This window comes from Haliaeetus leucocephalus, unplaced genomic scaffold (assembly GCF_000737465.1).
Source record: "Haliaeetus leucocephalus isolate CR32 unplaced genomic scaffold, Haliaeetus_leucocephalus-4.0 Scaffold140, whole genome shotgun sequence".
In the NCBI taxonomy this organism is placed as follows: Eukaryota; Metazoa; Chordata; class Aves; order Accipitriformes; family Accipitridae; genus Haliaeetus; species Haliaeetus leucocephalus.
In genome coordinates, this window is record NW_010972576.1 from 6,883,587 (window position 1) to 6,889,791 (window position 6,205).

The following is a 6,205-nucleotide window of genomic DNA, read 5'->3' on the forward strand; positions in this document are numbered from 1 at the left end:
TGCAGCTAGGAGATGAGTGTACAGAAGGACACAGCACAGGCAGAGGAGGGTGCTTCCCAAGAGAGGCTTTGGAAGCCTCCATGAGCTCAGCCAGCAAATATCCTTAAACTTTGCTGCTTTTCAGTGTCACACACTGTTATTTGGCTCCCTGGGCCTCTCCAGACCTGCAAGCAGCACAGCATTGCCCTCATGCAGGCAAAAACTCTGGCCCTGGAGACCTTTGAACTCAGCTTGGGAACATTGACGTCCAAAGCAAGAAGCTGAGCTCCACATTTCCAGGTGACCTGCCACAGGGCAGCTGGCAGGTCCTGGTGATCTTGTATTGTCTCTGCTCCCACACTATGGGCAGAACATCAACCAAAAGCACCTTCTCCCAAGTAGCAGGGATCTATGTCCATACTGAGCAGCTCTCACAGCTCCTTCTCAGACCATCTGTTCCCATTTACCTGCCAAACTGGCCCCAGTAGTACATGTCAGCCCAAGGCTGCTGGAAGGATGTTGGGAAAGTGCAGGCTGAAATCCTGCGTGATCAAGAAAGAGAAGGTGAAGCCACTGAGAAGAGGGTAGAGTAGGTTTGAGTTGGTAAAATCCCTGGGGGTACTGCCACATTTGGCTTTTCTCTGCAAATTGTGCAATGCACCAAAGTAATTTGCCTCCTGGGCCACTGCAAAGAGGACTCAGAAAGGCAGGAATGCCTTTCTTGAAAATTTAAAAGCAGATCACAACAAGACTCCATCTCCATGCCCCTCCATGGGCAGCGCCAGCACACAGGGCTGGTAGGAAACAAGGCCCAAGACCGGACCCCAGGACCGGGTCGTCTGACTCAAGCGAGGGGGAGAAAAGGGCAAGAGCCAAACCCAAGGCCTGGGCAGCACAGCTGTAGGCACACAGGCTCACGTGGGCTGGGAAGCAGATGGGCAGGGAGGCTGTGGAAGACAAGGACAGCAGCCCTCACGCTTTGGAAGAAAGGACTCTTTCAACATGAAGGCAAGGCAGCCCCAATGACCGCAGGGGTGATGCCTGGGGGAGTTCAGGGCAGCCGACCTCTACTGCCCTGCAGAGACAAGCCTGAGAGGACCCCAAAGTGCACAGACCTGCACAGAGCTGAAGGGAACACAACCACCTGAGCCCTAGGTTTACATAAAGGTGGTGCAATTTTTGGAGGTCATTTGGAGTCTGAAGCTACCTATGGAGAGGGATCAACGTGGTATCAACCTCAGGGTCACTTCTCACTCCAAAAGAGACCATCCCCCTTCCCAGGGCTACATTCACGACCAGATTTCCCTGCAGAAACTTATCCACTTAGCAGAACTAGCATCTGTGCTGACACAGCCTAAGCATCTGCACTTACTTAGAGGAGAGCAGCTGAAGAACTTGGCCTGGCTGTCAGGGAGCAACAAGTGCAGAGAACACCCCACTCTAGGCTGCACCTAGCCTGAGAAATCCCAAAGGGGGGCTTATTTTGGGGAAAGTCAGTGGATTTCAGAGCTGAGCTGTATTTACAAGAGATTCAGCAGACATGCCTCCTAGGACATTTTTGAAATGAGAATTCTCCATGCCAACTGGGAAGTGAAAAAGGCACATATATCAACATTTTACTGGAGTTAGCCCAGAGAGAGAACATAAACACCATCTCACCTGCAGCAGGGCTGTTTAAATGCAGTCATCAGCCACTCAGCCTCCAGCAGGACTGTGCCACCCTTAGAAACATACCTGCAAGGTGCCCGGGCTGAGGATGAAGCTTCTTATGCCCAGTTTGTGCTCTCTCAGTTGCAGGAAGATGCAAGACAGTGACCTATCTGCTTGCTGGAGGCCTGTTGCTCCTAAAAGGTTGCAGTCAGCAGTACCTCACAGGAAAATGGAGACAACTGAATGCAAATTACATCTACGCAATTTAAGAAAACAGCAATACTCAATTAGCTAATGGGCACACTTAGTGTCGGCTGACACACCCAGGAGCATAGGCATGTCTGGGAGGAAACGTCAGAGTTTCTGTATGATCACATCCCTTATATTTCAAAGCCACCTTCTGAACTAGGAATGACAAGGGAAAGAGAAAGGAGCCAGCAGTCCTGTGAGGGAGTGACAAGACAGGTAGGATGGCTGAGCAAAGGGTGGTGTGACAGGAAGAGATCACAAAATCAACAAAATGGGCCTTAAGCAGGGTCACCATCAGCACTTGCATGTAAGCAAGGAATTGCCTACAAGGCACCATTGTGGAGAAATCCCCCAAACCCTCTCCAGGAGCTAAACATGCTGGGGAGTCTTTCTAACATGTCTGTACACTAATGCATGCAGTACAGGGAATAAACACGAGGAACTAGAGTTCTGTGTGCAGTTGCAGGGCTGCGATCTTGTGGTGGGATAGTTCCCATGACTGGAGTGTTGCAAGGAAGGGATACAGGCTCTTCAGGAAGGACAGGATGGGAAGATGAGAAGGGGCAGTTGCCCTTCATGTGAGACAGCAGCTGGAGCGCGTGGAGGTCTGTCTGGGGACGGATAAGGAACCAGCTGAGAGCTTATGGACTAGGACTAACTAAAGGGAGAATAGGTACAGGTGGTGTTATTATAGTGGGTGTCCGCTACAGGCCACCTGACCAGGAAGAAGAAGTGGATGAGGGCCTCTACAGAAAGAAGCAGCCCCATGTTCACAGGCCCTGGTGTCCTCATGGGGAACTTCAACCACCCTGATATTTACTGGAGGAACAACACAGCAGGACATAAGCAATCCAGGAGGTTTGCAGAGTGCATTGATCATAAATTGCTCTTCCAAGTGACAGAGGAGCCAACAAGAAGAGGTACTCTCCTGGACCTCATACTCATCAACAAGGAGGGGCTCGTTGCAGGTGTGAAAGCAGCCTTTGCTTCAGTGACCATGAGATAGTGGAGTTCAGGATCCTGAGGCGGAGAAGGAGGGTGAGAAGCAAGCTCACAACTGAGGACTTCAGGAGAGCAGACTTTGGCTTCTTCCAAGATCTGCTTGCAAGAGTCCCATGGGATAGGGCCCTGAAGGGAAGCAGAGCACAGAGGAGGGGGAGGGCAAGCAAAACCAGCCAGTTAATATTCAAGGATCACCTCCTCCAAGCTCCATCCCAACAAATACGTACCTAGGCAAAAAAGCCAGGAGGTCTGCATGGATGAACAAAGAGCTCCTGGCCAAACTCAGACACAGAAAGGAAGCATACAGAGGGCAGAAGCAAGGGTAGGTAACCTGGGGGGAATACAGAAACACTGTCTGAGCATCCCTGTCCAGATTCAATTCCAGTTGGGCTTTAGCTTTCCTAAATCCAGAGAGTGAGGTGGATTGAAAGCTGGCCTAATGGCCAGGCCTGGAGGGTGGCAATTAGCGGCAGGAAGTCTAGTTGGAGGCCAGTCACTAGTGGTGTACCCCAGTGGTCAAGATTGGGTCTGATCCTGTTCGATATCTTCATTAATGATATGGATGATGGGGCAGACTGTGCCTTCAGGAAGTTTGCTGATGACACAAAACTGGGAGGACTGGCTGATATGCCAGAGAGTTGTGCTGCCATCCAGAAGGACCTGGACAGGCTGGGGAAGTGGGCTGACAGCAAATGAAGTGCAATGACTTCATGAAGTTCAACAAAGAGAAGCAGAAAGTCATGCACCTGGGGAGAAACAGCCCTAGGCACCAGTACATGCTGTGGGCCACTCAGATGGAAAGCAGCTTGGCAGAAAAGGACCTCGGGGACCTGGTGGACACCAAGTGGAACACGAGCCAGCAATGTGCCCTCACACGAAAGGTTAATGGTATCCTGGGCTGCATTAGGAGGAGTGCTGCCAGCAGGTGGGGGGAGGTGATCCTTCCCTCTGCTCAGCACTGGTGAGGCCACAGCTGGAGTATTGTGTCCAGTTCTGGGCTCCCCAGTACAAGAGAGACATGGACATACTGGAGAAAGTCCCGCAAAGGGCCATGAAGATGATGAAGGGACTGGAAACACCTCTGCTATGAGGAAAGGCTGCGAGAGCTGGGCTTGTTCAGCCTAGAGAATGAAAGACTCGGGGGGGGATCTTATTCATGTATACAAATACCTGAAGGGAGAGCGTAAAGAAGGTGGAGCCAGGCTCTTTTCAGTGGTGCCCAGTGTCAGGACCAGAGACAATGGGCACAAACTGAAACACAGGAGGTTCCGTCTGAACATCAGGAAACACTTTTTTAACGTGAGAGTGACTGAGCACTGGCACAGGTAGCCCAGAGAAGTTGCACAGTCTCCATCCTTGGAGAAACTCTGATCCATGATGGGGCCCAACTGTCTGGAAGGCAGCTTTGCTGCAAGGGTGACAGAGCACTGGCACAGGTTGCCCAGAGAGGCTGTGGAATCTCCATCTTTGGAGGTATTCCAAAGCTGATGGACATGGTCCTGGGCAGCCTGCTCTAGGTGGCCGTGCTTGACTGGGAGAATTGGACTAGATGACCACCAGAGGTCCTTTCCAACCTCAACCATTCTGTGATTCTGTGAAACTCTAACCCTTCACAGGAGGGCACACTTATGCCACTGGAATCAGTTGTGCTGAGCCAGTTGATGATGCTGGACAGCCACTAAGTGGGGAGACACTACCCCTAATGAGGTGACAGAACGAACTGGTTGAATGTTGTAGTCCAGGCTGGCTGGAGGATGCACCTCCAAAAAGCCACGTGGGACCTGAGTTCTGTAACACCTTACAGGCTTTCCGGCACGGAGTGTGTGATGGATAAGGATACAGTCCAAAGAGACATGAGGATACAAGAAGATACAGCTATGCTGACCAGATCCCCCACTTGAAACCCACACAGGACTCCTAAGGGTTTATGCTACACACCCCAAATTACCAAATCTTCCTATTTCTCAGAGTGCAACCACTTGATAATAGTGCTGTGCCTCTTCCAGGGCCCGCAGTAACGTTCCTACCTAAGAACACCCAAGGTGCATGAAGGCCATAATCATGTCTCCAGCAGTGGCCAAAAAGTACAGGCATCTGAAGGTCTCCTAGTCTCCAGCAAGCTTGCAGGGCTTCTTGGGCCAAAGTTGGTGTCTTTGGATTTAGCATTCCCAGACTCTTCCATGAATAACTCTAGTTTCCCCTGCAGCCCCTAGAAATTGCAAGAGCCCCTCTGCAACATCCTGCAGCAAGTGATTCTGCAGTTCTCTGCTGGGCTGGGGGAAGTACCATCTCTTATTGCTTATTTTGAACCCGTTACTAGCTTTATTCAACACTTTCTAGATCCTAGTTCTTGTGCTGGAAAGGCAGTCCACACTCATTCCCTCTTCAGCATCCATGGATTTATCAACCTTTCTTGTACTGTCCCTCAGTCGTCTCCTCTTTCTTCCTCCTATGCACTGCACCAGGCTGCTGGTGCTCCCCTGTGGAACATATTCACAGCCTAAACAAAGTAGCAGCTGACAACAAACAGCATGCAGGGATGAGACAAGGCACTGCATGTCAGAATAACGTTGATGAGAAGACTGGTTTACAAGCAGAGTACAATACCATCTGTTCCAGGGTGGGTATCACCTATGGAGAAGGCTCATGCAGAGCATGATGAGAATTTCACTGACACCAAAACAGGGCAGGGACAGGAGACACCAGTCTGATCACTGCCAGGAATGCTGAAATGGCAAGGTACTGTGCCAGGCTGTAACGTGCAACAGGCATAGTACCTTGGCACCAGTACAAACTGGCTCTTGGAACAGTGCAGAAAAAAAACCATGGAGGGCTGGGAAGGTATACAGTATGTTTCTGTGCTATCACCTTTCCCAGGGGCTGTTTTTGCTAAGATAAGATTTGACCTCTCAAGAGCAGCATCAGACAAACCCAGTCCCGCTTGGTATTTTACCACTGGGCAATGATTTATGGAGCAGTCTAGGAGCACCTCCAGCCAAGGTAGAAAAAAAAAAAAAACAGGATGAGAACTTGATCCTGTTTGGCTTTGCAGCTGCAGCTGACATCAAGTTGAACATCTGTCTGAAAGGTCAGCCCTGCCAAGACAAGCCTGCTGGCACATTATTGGGCTGGAGGCATCAGTCACTGCGTGAAATTCTGTCTGGTGTAATGCCAGACAAACTCAGAACCAAAAAGGAACCACTGCCATAAAAAACCCCACCTTCTCTAAAAACAAGCAGCAGGGATGGGTGGAATCATAGAATCGTTTGAGTTAGAAGGGACCTTAAAGATCATGTAGTTCCAACACCCCTGCCATGGGCAGGGA